The sequence below is a fragment of the Gallus gallus genome, chromosome 5 (genome assembly GCF_016699485.2).
Source record: "Gallus gallus isolate bGalGal1 chromosome 5, bGalGal1.mat.broiler.GRCg7b, whole genome shotgun sequence".
Classification (NCBI taxonomy): Eukaryota; Metazoa; Chordata; class Aves; order Galliformes; family Phasianidae; genus Gallus; species Gallus gallus.
The window spans coordinates 41,658,109-41,680,686 of NC_052536.1; the positions used below are offsets into that span (position 1 = coordinate 41,658,109).

Here is a 22,578-nt window from a genome sequence, read left to right on the forward strand (position 1 = left end):
TGATGGCACTGACTTTGGAAAGCTTTCATGCACTTCATTACAGCTTTGAATGGCACATGCGGTTTTTTGTTTGTTTGTTTTATTTGTTTTTTTTTTTCCTTCTTGTTGTTTTTCCTCATTTTAAGGCTCTCCTCTGCTTCGGAAGAAACATGTTCTGGCATGCTGAAGTTTGCTAGTGGTAAATATTTCCTCTGACTACGAAGTGCATGTGTCAAAAAGGCTTGTTTTCTTTTTCTTTTTTTTTTTCTTTTTTCTTTTTTTCCTATTCCCCATAGAAATAAGCTCCTTTCTCGCTTCTCGCTTGCTCTGCTGTTATTGATAACCTGTAAAGGAGATGGAGCTGAAGGTCTGAGTGAAATGGCGCTTTCAAGATACATACTTTTAGCCACATCAAGCTGAGGAAAATGCAGTTCTGTGTGAATTTCATACGATGCATGTGACGCTTTGCATACCAAAACCGGTGACAAAGGGTCTGCAGGTGAGTCCCCCAGGGACTGCTTTGCGGGGAGGATTTTTCCAGTCTCTAACCACTGAAGTATTCAGCTCTCCAACTGCTCCCCAGAGTTGGCGGTTCTGATTTGCTTCAATTCAAGAACAGAAAATGACACGTAATGAAGTGTCCCCCAGCAAGTAAGCGGTGCCCGTGTGACAAGCAGGGATGCAAAGGGTTAAGACGCCGACTTGCTTGCTAGGCAAAGTTTGAGGAAGAACATGTCTTGAGGCTGAGCACGCCGCAGCACCGCGTTTGAAATCTGTCACCCTCACTTAGGAGCTCCGCATCTCCGCTTGTCACCGGTGAATAATGATCACGCGGCGATAAGATCGCGCGGTGGCGGTGCGCCGGAGCTGCCGGGGGAGAAGCAGAGGGAAATTACAGGCGTTTAACGTTGCGGAGGGGGTTCCTCGGTCATCGGTGGTTTCAGGGTCAAACGACCGGCTGGACAGAGGCTTGGGAAGTATATTTCCTTCCTCCTTTCCTTGAAAGAAAGCTTGGGCGATGGTGATCATCGGCAGCTATGGAAAGCAGAGACCTTGGTGGTGATCCTTAAAACAATACCATGCCGGCGCCCGGCTGTTCTGCCACTTTCCCCCCTTGCAACCGGCCGGACCCGGTGGGCTTTGGGTGATTGCAGGAGACCTCCGCATGAGCAGGTAATGGCTAAAGTCTCTTCAGGATTGACACGATCTTGATATGACCAAAGTGTGTCCTGAGTATCTTTCTTTGATGTGAAGCGTGGGCTGGAGTGGAACCCCACCCAACCCCTGCGAGCTCCGGGGCAGGACAGCAGCCCACAGCCTTGCTGGAGTTTTCGTGCTTTCACTTTGCTCCGTGGCGGGGGGGGGGGGGGGGGGGGGGATCAGGGGGCAGAAACGGCCCTGATCGACAGAGGAGCGCTCTGCCAGATCTCTGCCTGGGGTAGCGACAGGTTGGTAATACTAGGGACGGGTGAAGAGAGGTTGAGGAAACATTCAGGAGAAAATGCACCGGTTTTCCATCAGCTTCAGGAAAGAGCCATAAATCATGCACATATACGTGCTATAAAAGTATGTAGAGCTTTAAAAAAATCCAACAAAAGAAGACAGGTCTTGAAAAGTCAAAGAGGACCCAGCCTTTTAAAAAAGGCTGTTCGTTCGCCTTTGGACCCTACGGGGCTTCTGCTCCTTTCATCCCTCGGGACCAGCTGGGAGCTGCAGGCAGAGACTCGACTTCAGAGCGGCTCCGTCTCTGCCAGGGACGGCGGCTGGCCCCGCGGCTCTGAGCCGCGCCAGCCCCTCTCTGTGCGGGTGGCCGAGCTCTACGGAGGGGGTCGGAGCGTGGGGGCTCCATCACGGGGGCGTGGAGCCCTGAGACAGCAATTCCTCCCAGCGAAGCTAGGAGAGGAGGCGATGTCCCCCCCTCAGACTTTTTTCCCTCGCCGAGCCCCCTACGGTATGCCAGGCTACCTGCGCTCCCCCTTTCGCACTTCCTCCCCGCGACCACGTAGGTTGAGGGCACAATTCCCTCTCCGAGCAGGCAGCACGGCTCGGCTGGGGGCTGTAACATTCGAGGCTCTCCCACTCCCCTGCAGGACATGGACCTGGGGGCGAAGCCGCGCGCTACGCACCGGGCCGGGCTGACCTGCGACCCGTCTGCTCGGAACGCCTCTGAAGCTGGGAGTGAGTCAGCCCTCCTCTAGAGAAGGGCGAGGGAGGTGCGGAAACAATGGCGAGTGAATCAGCTCCTGAAAGTACGGCTGAGCTAAAATCTGCTGGGGGCGAGGGGGAAGCACATCCCGAGGCATTTCAGTTGCCATTTCTGTTTCCTGGACACATGGCATTGATCAGCTCTCCTCCATCCCTTCCCAGCCCCTCTCCCTTAAAGTAACTCGCAGCCAAAGCCACACTATGCATTTTCTTTGCTAATGGAGGAATTTGAGGCAAATCCTCACTTCACACCCCACATCCTACCTTGACGGCTGCATCCCATTGCCCGGGTGCTTCTCAGTGTTAAACACTCTCCTACCTGGACTTGTCAGGACAAGGTAAGAGCCTACTAGGGAACTGGGTTACCCCGAAACAAGCTCGGCTAACTCAATATACACACACGAAGTGCTGCAGAAGGGATTAGTACGGGGGCGTTGGTAGCGCTTTGGGGCAAAAGGTGGTTTCCCCAGCGGTTTTAAAGCTTTCCTGGCTGAGCACGAAAACCAGACGGAATACTGAAGGAGCTCTGTCTCTTCCCCGAGGGCTAGACTTTCTTTCATTCTGCGTTATATTTATCCCGTGCTGCTATTGCCCACCTAAAAGTTCGCAAGGGGGAGGGAGATGAATAGAAAGGGAAGGGGCGAGAAGCGGGCTCGGCGCCGGCAGAACACGAAATATCGCCATGTTGGCGGAGAGCACGGCTCTGATTATAGCTACTGAGGGCATCTCCCGGCTAGGTCCGCAGATCGCGGACCAGCTTGCTCCCCGCCATCCCTTCCGATACCCCCTCAAGGACCCCCGAGCAGCGCGACTGAGGCCGCCCGCCACGAAGCGCGGCGATCCCCACACCCTCCTTCCGCTCCGCCTCGGCCCCCGGCGAGGCGGGGCGCGCGGTGGGGGCCACGCACTCCTGGAGCACCGCCCGCCCGCTGCTGCCCCTCGCTGCGAGCCGGGGGCGGGGAGAAGTGCGATGGGAGGGATCTCGCTGAGCTACCGTCAGCAAGCAATGGGTTAAGAGCAAGAGCCAAAAAAAAAAAAAAAAAGGAAGAGAAAACCTAGCCTGACTTTGCCTCTTGGAAAGCTTTAGGTTGCAGCCCTGCCTTCCAAGCATTCTTTAAACTAGAAATGTGGGAGGGACTCCAGGGGAGAGAGAGAGGAGAGAGAGATGGCTATCAACTGAATTCATTACTGTAAACATCTCCCTGGGGTGTCAGGCAGGGAGGAAAAAAAGGCACGACTCACATTAGCAGGGAATAGTCAGATCTGAGGCATCATTACTGCTAAGATCAGCCTGCAACGCCGGCTGAAGGCGCGGCACTCGGAGGGAGCCAGCCGCACGCACTCACACATACACTCACATCTATGTGTTCGATGCCTCCTCCGACGTCCAAGGGTCCTGGGTCTCCGTGCCAGCTCCTCATGTGATCCTCTCACCATTTCTAGAGGACAGAGAGAGGAAAAAAAAACAAAAAACAAAAAAAGCAACGTCCTCGCGGTCCCTTCTCATTTCTTTTTTGCCGGAGAAGGAGGAGCGGCGGGGGAAAGAGAAGCAAATCGAGGAGAGAAAGTGCGTTGGGGATGCCAGAGCCGCGGGCTGCGCGCCGTAGGAGGAGGTGGCGGAGAAGGGGGGAGGACGATGCCGCTGCCTCCTAAGGGAGGAGGGAGGCGCGGGGGCCGCTCCGGAGAGGAGCGGCGGCGGGCAGCGGGCCCCGGGGGCTGGCCAGGAGCGGCAGGCGGCGGCCAGAAGCGAGGAGAGGCGGCGGCGGCGGCGGCAGCGGAAAAGTTTTGGTGTGGGGGGCCAGAGGCGCGGAGGGGGATTATGATCGGTGCCGGCGAGGGATTCCCAGACACTGTCAGGTACAGTTGGGATTTCATTTCTCTCTCTTTTCCTTCCTGGTAATTCTAGCCCAGGCGATTTAAAACCCCAGTACCTTTTGAGAAGGCAAAGTTGAGGGGCCGGGATCGCGTGTGCCTCATTAGAGCCCCGTGCCTGCAAGTGTGCGGCAGCAGGCACACGCACAATTTATGAATGGCCGGCGGCAAGTGTGAGGAGGGTCGGCGGGCGGTTGTACGGCAGCGCTCGGGTCGGGAGCTCTCAGCTGCCCCGAGTCACCAGGTCCTCGGGCTCGTTCCCGTGTCGAAAGCAGCCCGCAGCCCCCAGCCCCCGCCAGGCGCCGCGCAGAACAGCCCTCCTGCTGTAGGAAAGCGGCGGAGCGCGCGTACGAGGGCGACCATAGCCGCGTTCGGGGAGGTGGTTTGGAGAAAATGGGAACTTTAAAAGATGAGGCTTGGTCGGTGGAGGCGGTCGTCTGAACTCCACGCTGGCCAGTGTTCCGAGGTGTAAAGGACAGGGAGAGCAGGGAGCTGCGGCCTCCGGGAGGTTTCGTCACGTTCCCATCAGCAGCCCCCGGAGCGGGGGCTGGTTAGTGAGTGAGTGGGGGCAGGTGAAGGGAATGGGATCAAGGTTTCTGAGTACAAAGGAGCCCCTCATAGAGCTCCTAAGTTAGACGGTGATCTCTGGCAAAATAATTACAAATATTGGAAAGGGGATGGGCAGGGGGAGGGGAATAATGAGCAGAGAAACAGATCGCGAAAAGAAATTAAACAGCTGTAAAGATCTCTCTAGAGCATGACATATAATCTCGTGAAGGATAAAGAAATCAGTAGCAGAGTAGGAAAGTAAGACTGTCCACCTCCTTTTCGTAGTGGGAATCAGTCAACAGGAGCTTTTAATTAATTTTAATGGAGGAAATCTGTTTTAAGGCTTACAATAAGCTAATAAATCCAAGGCACAAATCCGTGTAAATTCCTGTACGGTATGTGGAAAGTACTGATTAGATTTCTTCAGATGCTGTTTTGTTTTTTTTTAATTTTCTTTCTTTCTTTTTTTTTTTTTTCCCCAATGCAGAGCTCAGCTAAAGAGAAAGGGAGAGGTTCCTTGCATGCAAAGATATTAAGGCAGTTCAAACCTCTTTCAAACACATACACACAGGCGCACAGAAAGTGGGAGTATGTTAAAAATATGTTTACTTAGTGCAGTGCTTAGTAGGGAGATTAAACCATTTTAAAGTTTGAGATTGGTCACTACTTGGGTTACAACAAATGCCAACTTTGTGGGGCATTCACTTTTTTCTTTCTCTGACATTGCATTTTTCCAAGAGCACCTTTATGCAACTGCATTTTCAGAGACAATTTGTGGGTTGGCTTTAGAAATAAATGTTTTTGGAAGGGGGAAAAAGTCTGTCCTGGCATTTTTTTTTTTTTCCAAAACTTTTAAAAGGTATTGTATCTGTAATCCCACCCACCAGTCTTTCCTTCTTTCTTTTAAAGAGTTAACATGTGCAATGCTATCACTGGGATTTAATCAAAATGATGTAAGAGATGTAAGTGTTGGTCTTGTTTCCGAAAATGATGGGAGAGATTTCAAACATCATTACCATTGATAAAAGATTTGCTATTTAAACTGCTGTTTTCTATCCTGATAAGGTAGTTAAGCAGTTAAAAGTGATAGGGAAGAACTGGAGTACTGTATGTAAAAACAAGTCAGAGCACTGTGCAAATACAGTGTCTATACAACTACCTGCAACTAAGAGTCAGCAGTGTTTTTTCCAAAGTTCCAGTCTGTAGCAAGAAGTCATGCTGGAATGCATCCAACATTCTTAAAAGATTCACTCCTTACGCACATGTACACCCTATACTTTGTAAGGTGATGTTATCTGTATTTGGCTTTGAGAGTCTGGATCTAATTTGAGCTACTGTTACAAGTCACATTTATATCCTGGCCTGCTGTGTAGTTTGATTTAGGATGTAGACATATCTCCTTTCCGGAACCCTACACCCTCCCAGTTGGAATCTGCATTTCATAGGCTATGGTTTTTTTCTAAGAATAAATAATGTGCTTACCTTTAAATGCTTAAAATAGCAGTACCCAAAACATGGCATGTCATTAGGGCTGAATTCCCTACCCTTCTTGCAGAAAGGATGGAGAGACATAGTTTTACCAAGTCAAGAAAACAAGAATTTCAAACAAACATCACTATCAGGCTTTTCCTGTACTGTAGTTTCTATTTAAAGAACTACAAAGAAAGCACACTTAGGATAATATTGTTTCCAGGAAGGTGAGAACTTTATTTCTTAATCATTTCTACTACCTCTTTAATCTCAAAATGAGTTCATTTTTCACAAGATTACTTTCAGGCTGTAACCAGACTGATTCAAATCCAGTCCATTAGTGACCTCTATCTGTGAGAAGTGTATAGTCAGAGGTGTTTTCTTCCCTTTTTTTTCTCTGCTGTAGCTTGGAAACACAGGCTTTGTATCACTTTGGTCTTTTATTCCTGCATCTAGCTTGTCAGGTTGTCAATTCCATATCTGTCACCAACTGTGTTTTGCTAGTAATTTAAACAGGAAAACAAGAAAACTAAACTCTAGTTCCAAATGTGTATCAAGAACTTGGAGAAAAAAAAAAACAAAAACAACGGAATTTCGGAAAGCTACTCTAGTGATAATGAGCATTTGCAAAAAATCTGAAAAATAAAAAGATATAGTTATATTAAAAATCAATAATAATGAAAATACATTTATGTTGGTCTGATGGCTTAATACTTTAAAGCTGGCTGACTGTATGTGAAATTTTATTGCCCTTGAGTGCTTACATAATATCTGAAACTTGAGACAAACACTCTGACCAGATATATATAATAAGTAGACTTTATAGTAGCAGGGTGTTTAAAAAATGAAAAAAATAAAATATCCAGCTGTGTCTATATTAGGAATACATGTCAGAGATCAAGGAAAAGGGGGTCTTTATAAACAGATGGTCTCTTTTAGTGGATTATTAAACCCAGCTTCCCAATACTAATTTGTCTCTTGTTTATATCCACATCTATATTCCATGTTTTAGTTAGTGATTATAAATGGCAGTTCAGGACTTGACCAGCAATATCTTTGGGTAGGTGAATACCATTGTTTGACATTTCCCAGACTGTGGTTGATTACCTCAGCACTTGGTAATATGATGGTTTTAGGTGCTTCCTTCCCTCCCCCTTAGGCAGTCATTTCAGAAGTTTCTCTGTCAGTGCTTTTTATTTATTTCTTCAAGAAACCAAAAGAACTGGAACTTGCCCTAAAGGTATAAAAATTACATTTTATTTTCTTTTGGTGAAACAAGTATTTATTAAAAAAAAAAAAAAAGATATATAACTATTATTGTGAAGTAGGCTAATTTAACATACACTAAAGATACGAGCTTTAGTCCCCCTAAAGCTATACATAACCTATTCCTTTCAAGTAACTGACTTCTTTTAAAGAAAAAAACAACCACAAAAAAAAAATCATTAAAACATTTTTCTCAACAAGGATGTTTTATTCATGTATTTAAAGTAGACCCAATCTGTAATCCATAGGTAATACCCAGAAAGGAATCATTTTAAACAAAAGCTATTATCTGCTCAACAAATCATATTCTAGTCACATCAAGCAGTATCTCTCAGGAGTAGTAAAATTTAAACTAACATTTTTAGCCATTGGTGAAAACTGTTGGGAACTTTTTATATTTTCCTTTTAAATTGGTGACTTAGGCAGTTAAACAGTTTTGTTGTTGTTTTCATATTGTTTTTCCCTCTAATTCCTTCTTCTGATGTAGCCCTTTGAACTGAATCAAAACTAAATACTAGCAACATTTCTAAAACAAGTCCATCATTCAACATTCATGAAAACTTAATGATACATACAAGACATAAAACATCTCTTCTAAAAAGAAATATTGTGTTATAGATCAGCTCTACCTGGAAGCAATCTTCTGTACATTCTACTTCAAGTTCTAACTGTTTTAGTTATTAATTTGTACATTTGTTGTAGTAGTTTTTTTAAAACACATTTCTATTCTAGTATAACATAGAAAAACATGCAACTTGTAGAGTTGTTAATCATTCAAAGACATACTGTCATTGAGACCGATCCTCAGTCCTTGCAGACAAAATTTAATAGGCTTTGGATATGCAGGATAAGATTATAGCTAGACTTGAAAGAGAGAAATTTACTTCATCCTCAAGTGAGAAGGGACTTGCTTCCAACATGGAGTGGTCAGTATTTTGAAGGACCTGTTCCTTTTGAAGCAGAGTATTAAAGGTCACGGTTAACATTCTCACTTGGCTTTCAGATCAAAAAGCCATTTTCATAACTATTAATCACTGCCGCATATTCATAAGATAAATTAACACTGTAATTTTCTGTGACAATTATGGGTTAAAGACTTCAGTCAAAGTAATATGAAAATGAAAAATAATTTTAAAGGGTAGTTTGGACAATAATCTATAGATTACTGCAACAGTGTGGAGTCTCGTTTCGTAAATCGTGGCCCAGATGGGGATATGTCTTGAGCTATGGATTGCAGAAGTGGGCTTTTATTTCCTTTTATCATTATTTGTGACCATATGACAGTTAAACCATTTGAATAGAGGGGGAAAAGTTCTCTTTGGTAAGAGTTCTTTATTATGACCAGGCTGTCATGTGAAGTCCAATTATCTCAAAAATGCAATTAAAAAATATCACATAGACATCAAATTAGTTCCTTCATTAAGACATGTCATATATGGTTGAATTAATCTGAAACTATTCTACAATCTCTATTCTGGCAAAATTATGTCAATGTCAGGGATCTTGATGGAGAATTAAAAGATTACAGCAAAAGATTTAGATTAATCTCTGAGATTTGTTAGCCATTTACTGTCATGCATAGTGACTCCAGCACAGTCTGGGCAGACTAGATGCTAGGCTCTTCTTGTAGTAAGTACTGTAAACTGTACGGAAATACTCCATGACCCATTAAGAGCAGGAAAGGTCAGAGCTTTGAATGAAAAGCCTCATCAGCACCTTCTCAGAACTGAAATCAGTGTGCAGCAGTGTCACTCCCAGTTCCTGCTGGCAGCCTTTGTTATCCCCTCATCAAAACCAACAGGGAAAATTAAGCTGAGGAGAAAAGCTTTTCTTGACAGTAGTTTTGGTCCACCACCATATAGTTGCACGATTAACTCTTACCTTGCAGAGCTGTTCTGTAAGAGTTAAACCAAGAGACATCCTGTGGAAGAGGGCATCCCAGGGAGGGAAAGGATGCAGTGCTCTCACAGCACGCATTAGCACTGCTGGGAGTCTTGGGTGATGCATAACAGAGGACCAAACCTCAGTCAAACTGCAGTCTCAGGGTCATCAGCCCTAGGCTTGTAAGTTCAGAGTTGCAAGTATTTCTTTCTCTAGAGATTTCCTACATGCTCTTCCTACAAAGAAAAAGAACTGCAGCATTTGACCTGTTTTAAATGTGTATGGCATTCACAGAGTCATCAAGAAACACATTTCTTGAAAGAACGAGAGATTTAATTAGTAGTTCTAAAGAAGAAGCACAACTTATAATTAATGTATGTGCTACATACATAGGTAACTGTGTCTATAAACATGGCGATCACCCTCAGACCCTTAAAAACTTACAGTTAATTTTCATTTAAAATAATTTGTTGGTGAATTGCAAATAAAATTAAACAAGAAAAAAAAAACATATATATTTTCCCCAGTGTGCTAGAATTCTCTAAATTGGTTAAAATACTGAGGTATTTCTCAATATTATTCTCATGGTGAATCGAAAGATTCTGTAGCAAACCTATCTGTGCTTAGACTGAGCTTCACAGTGTAAAGACTGCTTTTTAAATTAATTTATTTGATTCCAGACTCAATCCTTCTCTTCACTAACAAGTTAATTTCATAGACACTCTCCTTATTAGGATTTACTCGTGAATAATAATTTGAATACCCCCAAAGTGACGTCATTTATCTGTAATCAAAGATGATACTACCCCATCAGTGATTGTCTAGTTCTATGCTTTCATCAGCAGTGCCTTCACATATATTTATGGAAACAAGCTATGTAGGTAGAAGTGATTTAAATGACTAGGACTACATCCATATTAGGACTCCAGCAATACGCGTGTTTGTCATGAACATAACCTACATAGTAGCACTGCTGCAAAATCTATCCATAGTCAAGGCATTGGGTGTGCATATCATTTAATGAATGATTATACTAGTGAGGTAGCAAGCCTATTGCATGCCTAAAATGTTACTTGAAACCAAGTGAGGTGTCTCTAAATGAACTCTAGACGTTTGTGATACTTTATAATTTCACTTGTGATCTAGGAAGTTTTTCCTAGGTGATGTTTCATGTGTCACTGAAAGATTTGCATCAAGCTAAATGTACTCCATTTGGCCATCTTGTTCGTCTTGTTTCACAGGTCACCTTACTGACTGATCTAGGTTTACCTTATTCCTATTGTTAATCACTTAGCTTTGGTGTTAGTTGCAAACACTCTGAGACTAAACATTCTCTTTTAAGATGTATTACTTGAAAATTTGCTGTTTATTTCATAACTGTTTAGATACTTGTATGTATCTAAAAAAATTTGAAGCTTTGTCCTCTAAACACTTGAATTGATACGAATGTGGATTGGGTGGTAGAAGGGACAGAAGGAATCTATTTTCATATGCTAAATCTCTAAATGTATATTGTGTCTTATTGTACTGATCCACTACTTTAAGTCTCCACATTTTTCATGGAACCAGAAAATCTGGAGGTGTAAAAGGCTAGCCAATAACTCACAGTCATAAGATTTACATCCTTGCTTTAAGTGTTTTCAAAGATTTCATTTGAGACCTTTTATCCTTTGAACTGCCCATAGAAAATTAATTTCTAACAGAAAATATGTAAAATAAAAAATTAAAATCATTATTATTCATACTGATATAATTCCCTATATGAAATGCAAATTTAGGAATCTATGAACAAATTTCCTCATGCTGAAGATAAGTATACAGTCAGAGACTGTTAAAATTTAACAGAACATGAACACATCCACACAGAGTCATTCCCAACTGTATTGCTAAATCCTGTGTATCAAATTGGTATATGCCCAACAGTGATTTTTGAAATAGCTCGTTTTGGCTTTGTGCCATGCTGCTCAGTGAAGAGCTTCTTCTTGCAGCATTTCTGCAGTAAATTGTAAAATACATCTTGCCAGTAAGTCTTTTTTTATTTGAGAAATTACTTTTACTCTTTGACAAAATTAGTTTCAGAACCTTATTCTTTTGCAGTGCATTGCAACAGTCTTTACCCAGAGAACAGCACCTACCATTACAGTTTTGAAAATACTCAATCAAGAAATAAGTACAATGGGAATCTATCTCTCTTTTTTTGTGTGTGTGCGTATGTTTTGGATGTTACTGACAGAGCCAAGTTGCTTATCATTGTCCAGAGACACCTGAGCCTCTGTGTTAGAGCATCTGGCAAAAGGATCATTTTATTTGCTCTATGTACCTAGTGCCCTATCAAAATCTCTTTTTTTATGCATGTGGTATTGTGATAAATTTGCATGTACAGGCATTCACACAACGTGTTTAAAAAAAAAAAAAAAAAAACGAAAGAAAGAAAAAAAAAGAAAAAAAAGACTTTCTGGAAACATTTGAGTAGTAAAGGATCATTTAGCAAAATAATTTCCTTCTAATGCTTCGTTAGCATCTTCCTTTTTATTATTGTTTAAGTAGATGACCATACAGTTAGCGATACTGTAGAATATTGATATAGAAGCTATATGATCTTTCCCAGTTTGTTTGTCTTTGTCCCCTAGTTCTTCTCCTTCATAATTCATAGGGTACTGTTTCCACAACTGATACTCTGCTTGATATAGTTTTAAAAAGAATGATGCAATTGAATTTCTACACAGTGGTGTATCTGTCTCCACTCCAGTGCTTTAGTTTTTAGTTATGCATAATTCTATAAAAATTCAGTGATTTAATATTAAATAAAAAAGTTTAAAATAAAAACTCCCAGTTCAGAAGTTACGGAATTCTCATTGTTAACAAGATGTTAACAATGTTCTGTCCTACACTGTGTAATCTTATCAGTATCTATTAAACTTAATATTTAGTACTAAATACAGGTTTTGAGTAGTTAGTCTATTATCACAGAATTCAAACATTCAGCTCTATCCTCAGATCAGCACAGCGGATCTTTATAAATCTGGAATTAATGAGATTTTAGAGTTGCTGCCAGGAGCTCTGGCAACAGAACTGTTTTTCTGCCCAGATTCCCTTTCCTGAAAAAAATTCTTATCAGCAGATCCACACATCCTACATGTTGCAACTGTGGATTTACAGATAAGAGGACAAAAACGACTGAAAGCGGATGGATGGCATAAGCATAAATAGGTTATGAGTTACCAGCTCAAGGGCTTGATCCCGAACACTGGGAGGGGATATCATAAATTTCAGAACCCTCCCTAAGGATAAGGAGCTGTCTAGGTAGAAGGCTTTGGCTTTAATTCTTTGCCCTTCATCTGTCCAAAGTCAAAAGTGCATAAATCAGTCTGTATGGGCAGAGATGACTCTGAAATTCATAACCATTCATCTCTGTGACATTGATGAAAACTCTCTTGGATCAAATGCATAGGTATTCTAATTATGAACCTCTGATATTCAGAACTTCCCTTAGGCCATCAATATCTCATATGCAATCATATTTTACAAGCTACTGAATGGTCGTCTGGTTATACGTGTGCTGATTGAGAGAAGACATCCTACAGTCTAGTCATCTAGCTGTGGAAAGATGATCTTCTTTAAGCACAGGGAGAATGAACTCCTTTAGATTTCAGGTGACATCAGTATTTGTTCACAAACTAACTAGTTCTCAGTATATGTTTGGGGAACTTGGGAAGAGGTGTTTTATAGCCCTGTGTATTGTCTTGTGCTGAATGATAACCATGTTTGGTGAAACATGGTTCATTTACCTCCTTCAGTGTTATGCTAAAAGACCATCTCTTGCGTACTAGGAGAAAGACAACAACATAAATATGACATTTACACTCCCTCTCACCTTCTGCGGTACTTCCATTGTCATATATTTATATTCTGGTAGCAGTACACTTCTCTCCTGTCTTTGTCTGTCTTTATTTTTTAAATACATGTGGCAGCATAGGCTGAATCAGAATTTTGAATTTGTTATTCAGCTGAGAATAACTTTTTTAAAGCTAGAGCTCATTCTATTGTATCTGCTACATCAGATACATTGAAGACACAAAGTATCTTAAAAATACTATGAAAACTAAAATTAACAATAATTCAGATGGAAGCTTTTATTTTTATTTAAATATACAGTATTCTGCAGAGGTGGGATAAAAGCAGGAAAGGGAAAGTGACTAGAAGATAAAGGTGAAAAACAGGATGACAGTGAATAATCAAAATGAGGCACAGAGATAAAAAATCAACTTTCAGTGCAACAGGAAGTTGGAATTTCTCAGTGATCACAGTTTTAACCACCTAATATCTTATTTATTGGAGAGGAGAAGTAGGGCAATGTACAATCGAGGAGGAGCTGGAAGAGAAAGATCTGTGATGTTCTCTCAGTTATTTCTGTTGTGGAAAAAGCATATGTGAATTATCAGGGAGAGTTAATGCTACCTCACTGTGTTTTAGCTCTACAATACAATTCTGGCTGCTTTGGTGAGTCAGACCAGGTGAGCTTGTATTCCCTCTTAATATTGTTCCATGTCCTCATTTTTTGTGACCTCAGGCACTCTGCACGTTAACCTTAAGGAAAAATATAGGACATGGAGAAAAGACAGGATGGAAAAAGTAACTAGTGAGTAACTAATCTCAAATTTTCCTCTCAGGCATGAAGACAGAAAGTCTGTTTTACAGAGATAAATCTGTGGAATAAAAGTGGAATAATGATTATTTGTTTTTTAAAATAAGTAATATAGGCCCTGTCAGCTTTTATGTTGTTTAGATTTCTCTTGCCTTTAGACCTCTCGTCTGAAAGAGCCTGGTGTTCCATTATGTAATAAAAGACTTAATTTGAGTAAAACTGGGGACAAATGACACTGAAGTGGATATTCATTATTCTTGCTTAAAAGATACATGCTGAAGGAAATGATCATCATGCACTGCAACACACAGAGTTGTGATGTTGCTCTTGCATCATTAGTGCATTCATGCTGTCCTGTTGATTAAATCACTGGGTAGGTCAGGCATTGATCAAACTCCACATTGTGGTCTGAGCTTGTAGCATGCCCTTGCAGCTGAATGTGAGACAGAACTCAACAATGAATTTTAAAAATGGTGAGGGGATAAAGAGTGGTGCTTGCTGGGGACTGACAGGACAGAAGACACAGAAGCTCTCTGCATGTGTATACATATGGAAAGGCTGGCATTTCTCTTCCTTCAGGCACTGCAAATGCCCACAGTCATCAGCAGGACTAAATCCAGGCATTTAAGGTGAAGGAGATGGGTCCTTTGTGGGGAAGGGTATTTATACGTGTCCTTGCTTTGTTAGAGGTATACAGTCTTTTTGTGATTTCAGCATTCTCCACAAGTGTTCAGGTAGGAATAATATTTGGGTCAATATGTAGCTCTACTAACTTGCATCCTTGTAATTTTACAGAAAGTCTGGCAAAGAACCTGACTAGGCTGCAGTTACAGCAACAGTAAAAGAAAAGAAAAACCTCAGTGGAGAGACAGCACTGTGTGGGTTAATGTTGGCTATTCACTCAGATGAAGCTTCCTGTGAGTGATAAAATGCAAGTTGGATGGTCTCAGTCAAGCTTCTCATGGATAGCTGCCCACATGGGAATAACAACTACGTAGATTAGCTGTGTGAATACTCCAGGACAGGTGTGGGACTGAACTGCATTGACAGAACTGCCCCACGGACTGGTGTGTGTGATGCTTCACCAGAGAGTGAAACACTTCACTGTTCCATTTCTACCAGCGCTAAAACTCATTCAAGCTTTTTAAATTAATTGGTTTTAAGGAGTTGGATAAAACTCATTTTTTTGTCAGATTTTCAAGTCTCTTATTAGACATTTCAATAAAATGAAGTACAAGTGAAAATTAAAACACTCTGAATTATACTTGTCATCATTTCTCTCTTGCTCTCAAGAACAATATTATGGCTTCTGATGATGCATCTTTCCTAACAGACCAGGACAAATAACAAGAAAATGCAAGTCTTTTAGAGTTTAAGAGGAGACAATATGACACAGGGTTCCTCCTACTGAATACAAAAACTTCCTGTTTCTATCTGAAATCTAGACACAGCTTACAGTGCTCTATATGAAATGAAAGGTTGTGGACTTCGGTAACGCAACATTATTAACTGAGACTCATTTTTCCATTCCCTGTCAGTAGTGAAAAGATTTATTATGTAACAGGGATGAGCCATTCTTTCACTTCTATGTCCTCCTCTTCCTCTGTTCTTACAAAGCAAAGCTGACAATAAGTCACACTGTGTGTGTCCTTATAAGAAGCACATAGCCAGAAACTAACTCTGTACTATTTTTTCTTGGTGTAAAAAGTGATATCATGAATGAAAGACAGAATGAAGAGTAAATAGCAGGATTGGATCAAGGGAACACTGTTGCACAGGTGGACTCAGAAAGCTGCTTGATATTAGATATATAGTTCTTGTGTAAATTAGGGCTGGAATGGTCCACAGTAGCTTAATATCCTCAACATGAAAAAGAAAACTTCTCTATTAAGATACTTGCTAGAGCCAGAACTGTAGAACAAACCGCTTTCCTTAGCAGGAAGGGGAAAGATTGTGGTTTGGTATCTGATACTGCACTATTTGGGCCCCATTTGCCTCTGAATCAATAAAGAACCCTGCTCTTCAAATTTCTCACATGAAGTAAACATAGATATATATATATTTTTTCCTTGATTTAACAGGTGACTGATGAGATGTTTGGGCTCAAGATGGTCTATGGTCACGTTTATAGCACTGCTGTAGTTATTTACTGCATAGTTTAAAGTTTCAGATTCATATGTGGATGTGGTTATATAATTTACTGAGGCATCTATTTATACCTCAGTTCATGTTTCTTATATCTGTCTCATAGCAATTGCTACACCCTTTGCAACTGAAATATTTTCTGTGACATTTTTCAGGCTTGCCACCATTGCTTTATCTAATGAGGCTTGATTTTCATATGCATGTGACCAGTATGGGCATGGAATATAACTCTAAAAAATTTAACCTTCATCTCATTGTGCAAAAGGGCTGCAAGCATATTGGTTTTTATCAGTGCAGCTCTAGACTTTTGGCACTTGCATTAAATTTTAATTGTTCAGTTTTAGTGAATTTAATAATTTCTCTTGCTACAGGAACTCTATACTGCAGGAATGGGGAGAAAAAATGACAGATGTCCTCTATCAATTTGCTACTTTTTTGGTTCTATTCAGCTGATAGTTGTGCATATTTTGATTATGGTATTGTCCTAGGAAGATAAGAACCATGTAAGGAAATTGCTTTAATATTACTGGACATAATTGAGGTCTGCAGCTTTGCAGCTTAATATTTAGAATGTATAGTGAGATTTTATGTTGCTGTCTCTAAAGAGAAATGGGAAGCAAAGTGTATAAACCTGCACTAGCTGGTAACTAGTCATGTGTTATAATACATGATTTACTGGGCTTTTCCCAGTACAAATTTCAGTAGTACCTCTGAGGCAGTTAGTATGTAAGAGTAAATGTATCCATTCTGTTAGTCATATTTTTCTTTGTAGAAACTAGTATGATGTTTTGCATCTAGGCATAAACCAATCTAAGTGACAGTGGGCTATGTCTGCTCTGTTCTTTTTAATCTTACATTCTTGCTCATCAGTATAGTAGCCTAACACCAACCTATAAAGTTTTACTGAAAGATATCCTTACAAAATAATTCTGCAGTGTTTGATAGTATCAAATTACTTTATTTCATGTAAAGAGTTATTAATATTTGCAACAAGAGATCTGGTCAGTCAGAATTAAAAAGCTTTGAAATTCCCTTCTGAGCACAAAAATTAGGACAGTGGTTTGTACCCACAATTATGTATGAATATACAGATTATATTTATAATTCCACTGACTTTGTACACATGAAAAATCTAGATAAGTGATTAGTAAAATGACATTAATTTTATTGCATATTCCACATGCAAATAGTAGTGCTGCAAAAGTGCCTCCCAATAGATCTTGCATATATGTAGTATATAGTCTGTCTCACATTCCTCTCCTTTCTATTATCTTAATATTCAACACTTAAAAGCCTAGATATATTGAAGACTAAGTCCTCCCACCAAGATTAACGGGCTGTACTTTCAGGGACCTTCAATTCTGTGTATTTTAACATCTTTTATCTGAGAAAGCAACGTGCCCCCAGGTAATTATACAAGTTGATTAGTCAGTGCAATACACTGGTTGGTTTGTGAAATGGTTTTCTCTCCATTTTAGCAGTGTAAATCAGGAATGTTTTCTCATAAGTATTAGTCTAATATGCAGTAATATAATAGTCCGTATTGCATGTAAACTATTTTTCCTAAGCAGGATTTAATTTGCATGACTTTCACTTAGCAACATGTAAGATTTTTTTTTTCCCAAAGCTTAAGAATCCTGCAACTATACTCATGGAATGTACTTATTCCATGCAAAAGCAATAGAATTTGCTTTAATTTCCTTCTACCTGTCTTCCTGATGTCAGTTGTGACTAGGGTGTCACTTCTATGAGTGGCTGCTGTTTTATGCTGTGTATTACGTTGTCTCCTTCCATTTACAGCTTGAAAAAAATAAAAATAAAAATTTCCAAAGCTGAGATCAAGTTCTATGAAATTCTGATAACTTTAAATAGTCAGTAGGTCTTGAACATAATAAGTGATTTTCAGGGTCTCCACATATATTTAAACTAATAGACATAGCTTGCAGCTATCTTCAGTTAAAACAAGTGTCACCTTGTTTCAGGTGATATGAATGTAACATCACATTGTTAGTTTCTCTTGTGAGATATTTAATTTCAAATGTAATATGAGTTAAAATATAAATCTGAGACAGTTGGAAATAAAACCCCTTCCTAAAAATAAAGATTCATGTTTAATTGTAGCAGTATTGCCTGTATAGTCTAGAAAAACAGCAGCAAGTCATAAAAGTTATAAGAATGAGCAGCAGCTTCCCTGGTACTCAGTAAGAATTTCACTTGGTAAATGTTGACATGAATTATTAAATGAAATAGTAGTAAAATATAGTCATTCAAAAACAGTTTCCTTCTAAAGACATGGGAAGAATTGTTTTGTTGATTTTTTTCTTTTCCAAAGGAATGCTTTTGGTGTGTCTTGCTTTGCTTGAATTATACAACATAATCTCTGTACTAAAACTTCCCTAATTCATTTTGCAAGTAAAGAATGCTTATTGGAGTCATTTTCACAACCTCACTTAAGCAGTTTTTCTTATACATCTTAATTTTCCCTTCCAAACTTGTTCCGGAAGAGAAACTACTGTGATGCAATAGTGAGCATGATTCTAGTGGGCTGAAAGTACAATGTCCACTTACTGATTAGATATTCAGTGTATCTGTCAATGCTAGAATATATGCTTTGTAATCTGAACATGCAGGTCTACTCCTCAATTGATCTGTACTCTAGCGACACAATTTTCTTAAATTTAATTGTCTAGATATAAAGTTAATTTAGGATTTGAATAAAAGATTTAATAGTTAACCAGATTAGATTTCCAGAGTAGTGAACTTTAAAGAGAATGTCAGATATTACTGATGAAGGCATTCTACTTAGATTTAACAGAGTCATTAATTTTATCTTTAGCACTATGTTTAGATTTGGTTGAAAATTTTGGGAAAAAAATACGAAAATATTTTTATTTGGTGAAACAGTTTATCCGAAGTGATGCAGAATTGCTTACTTCCCTAAGTAACATTTTTATCTGAGTCAAAGCCAAAAATTTACTGTCAGCCATTATTACATGCAGTGGAAAGCATGGGTAATAGTATAAAAAAAAATATCAGCCCACAGACACAGATATATGTGAGTCCCTATTGAATATACCTGACCAAATATACTTGTGTTGCTGAAGACAAAGACCTAGATGATGCTTCAGCCTTCAGCAAATTCAGAAAGTGATTTCCACTAACATTGAAGGAGCAGGATTACTTTTTCTGAGTATCCTTACCGTATCCCTTATGTATAATTAAGGCTTCATTCATACTAACTTTAAATGTGATGATGAGCTCTGTTTCCTTTCTCATGCGAAGAAGCATCCATCTAATCAAAGACCACATATGAATACTTAACTTGCGCTGTGAGAGTTAGTTTTAACTACAAAGTCCTACAAGATGCCTGCAAAGGGATATATCCTTTTCTTCTGCTCACTACACTGATAGAAGGTGTGCACTGAGTGGTACAACACTGTAAAGCCAAACAAAAAGCTCTATACATATATGTGGAATCTAAACTAGTACCTACCATTTCTATGTGTAGTTTAGACTCAGTGCTTCATGTTAGTTTGTGTCAGTTGAAAAACAAAGCAAAACAAACAAACAAAACAAGTAAAGCCTAAACATAAAAATCATCTTGAAGTTTAATTTAAAGAAAATTTGTAAAACCATGTGCCATCTTATATTTTGTCTGACTCAGTCCTGATCTCTTCACAGGCTAATAGATTTCTTAGAAGTCATTCAGCTCAGACTATCACATAAAAATCTGTTAGATATGCTGAATATTCTTTAAAATACATGCCTCACTAGCTGGAAAGTCATGTTTATTCTTATAGCTATTGTTTCAAATAAGCAAAATATTAGGACATGGTTTCTAAGAGCAAAATATATTACATGGTCTTCACAAAATTATGGAAGCCTCATTTCTAGGCACAAAAAAACATTAACTTTGACAAAGTGCTGATGTGTTAGTGTTGGAAATATGCCTGCAGTCATGGGTCTCGTACAGATGACATAAGGAAACTTTCCTGTTACTTAAAATAAGTTAATTAACTGGATTTGATCATTTGTCATAAGAAAAGGAACAACCAGGATTCTTACTGTAGGATTCATATCTCCACTTTAGCAAAAAATGTAGAGATTGCAGTATCATTGTCTTCAATTGGAGCTGTGGGTGAGTAATTAGGAAGACAGTGGGAACACGACACTGAAATTGTAGCAGGAGTCTATTGACCACCAATAGAGTTTTTGGCCTGGCACCCATTCATAAAATCTCTTAAGTGTATATCCTAAATCCATAGGCCCCATTAGCTAAATTTACAAATATCCCAATTTCCATTCACTTCAGGAAACTGCATTCATACAAGAGAAATACAAATACTGTGGCCAACAGTTTAAATCATGTACTGCAGAAACCTTTGGGAGATGGTGTGATCATGGATGTTACTGAATGCTGAGCATATCCATTTTTTCTTCCTTTCTCTGTTCCTCTTGTTCCCACTGTGCACCTCCTCAAGTTCCTCTTCCTGCCTCAAAAACTTAAATGCAATAAATCATTTTAAAATAAAACTTATTAATGACTTTCTGACATAAACTGCCATGTTGCACACAAGATAGGGAAGTACACTGTATACTTGCATGGTTTAGGTAACATTAATAACATCAATATTTATATTGCCATAAGCTTAGCTCACACTACAGTGTTATTTATGTAGTGCTATGTTTTCCCCAGGTATTCTTCCTGTCAACTTCCTTTCTGGCTTTTGGAAGGTAAACACACCTTCAAAAAGTGAAGTACAAAGTCTTATGTATGGAGTTTCCATTCTTTTAATTTTATATCTATAAAAAATAATGACCTTCATGAAGCCATCTGCATCTATGCAGTGCCTTAAACTGAGAATCTTTGAGATTATTAATAGCAATAACATTATCACAGTAATGTGAGAATTGTATCTGTCCAGATTGTATGTCACTGATGAAACAGCACTGGAAAATGTGCTCATCTGCTTTGGTCTGAAGTATAAGTATTAAATCAAAGCATCTATTTCAAATACTTCTCAAGCATTTTGAGCAAGATTCTGGAGAGTTGCTGTCATCAGAAAATTATTGTGTTTATTGAGAAAATATTGAAGATGTTCCAGATAGGCTTCCACTGATTTTTAGGTGTTGTTGCAAAAATGTTAAAAGAGACTTGGTGCTTGCAAATCTTTATGATAAGTTTTCATTTTGTTTTTTTTTTTTTAGTAAAGTAAGAGCAAACAAGAATAAAAGGAAGTTATTTTAAACAAATATCTGAATGACTTTGTTGCTTCTGAGAAAAAAAGGTTTAAATCTGCCAGAAAAATTGAGTTTCTCTAGACTGAATAAAAATACAGTAACTTTTTTCACTGACTGTTTCCCAGTATACAAGGATTTGGGACAATGAGTGTTATCATTGTTTATTAGTATGAGCCCCTTACAAATAAACAAATTTTGTTAAAGCATTTCTAGATCAAGTATCTAAGTAGTGTATATTACCATCATGGTCTTTGGTGAAAATAGCCTAAGATTAGCTCTATCTTTCTATACACATTTTATTTAGAGTTTACTTGATTCTGTTTTGATATTACACTCTTATTTTCATTCCCTGTATCTTTAATACTATGCTGGAGTTTTTTGAAGGGGACTGTATCATGCTACTTACCTAAACTTATATTACTGAAATATTGAATGATGACCATTGCTGTGAAATCATGGGAAATAAGGTACCTTTGAGGGCAGAAACTATTACTAGCACCACTAACAAAGCAGCCTTTAAAATGTTAGTAATTGAAGAGCCATTTAGTAAAACTGTGCTTGTGTGATTAGAGAAGGAAGAAGCGTATTATAGAAACTGCAGTGGAATTCTGTCTCTGCAAAAAGCAGTGAGGACTTCGTGCTGACTTCACATAATTCCATCCACTCCTATGTCTTAATCCATCTGGCTCTGCCAATGACTCATTAAGCCTACTTGCTTAAGTCATTTAACTTTTCTTCTTCTTTGTTTAAGAGTACTGACCAATCCCAGAAGATTTCTTCAAAACATAATATGGAAATTTGAAGATAGAGAAAATAAAATGAATATATGAAAATATTATTTTCATTATATCAAAATAAAAGCCTACACAGAGAATACCACAAAAATAGACAAATATTTAATGAAGTGGTTACATTCTCTGCAACTAAGAGGTATCCTACTGAACTCAGCGCTACATCCAGAAAGACAAATATTTATAATCAGTGCTAATAATTAGATATCTGTATGGGTAATGAGACATTCCTAGTTATAAAACATAAAACATTTTATGGGTATGAGGATATGTGGCCTTGTGTGTGAGGGAATAAGATAACTGTTATTTACTCAGGAGCTGCATAGAAAATAATAAATTTCTGTATAAATACGTGAACAATTAGAGTTTGGGATCTGTTTAGTGTTTCAGTCCTTATGATTTTGTGAAATTTTCTGAAAAGCATTTTCTGCTTTTGGCTGGTCTGGCTTGCCATTCTTCTCCCTCCTTTTGTCTGTGACATATATTATCAATATGAAACAATTTTCTAGTCAGAGTCGTTCAGTATATGCACAC

General features: G+C 39.3%; 1 protein-coding gene and 1 long non-coding RNA gene across 5 annotated transcripts in view; one reads left to right on the top strand and one right to left on the bottom strand.

Annotated features, from left to right (window-relative positions):
* LOC101748673 overlaps window positions 1-3,794 on the bottom strand; it is a 28,163-nt gene extending 24,369 nt beyond the window's left edge. For both annotated transcript variants that reach the window (XR_006939379.1, XR_001466855.4), the window contains exon 1: window positions 3,543-3,794. This is a non-coding gene — a long non-coding RNA (uncharacterized LOC101748673). The remainder of the gene's footprint in view (window positions 1-3,542) is intronic.
* The window catches only part of FLRT2 (fibronectin leucine rich transmembrane protein 2), a 61,457-nt gene continuing 39,580 nt past the window's right edge, over window positions 702-22,578 (top strand). The window contains exons 1-2 of one of the 3 annotated variants that reach the window (XM_040701183.2): window positions 702-1,152; window positions 2,070-2,522. The gene's annotated coding sequence lies outside the window, so the exon portion shown is untranslated. Of the gene's footprint in view, window positions 1,153-2,069; window positions 2,523-3,325; window positions 4,042-22,578 lie in introns of those variants that run through there. The other 2 variants (XM_004941848.5, XM_003641305.6) reach the window with 2 other exon arrangements.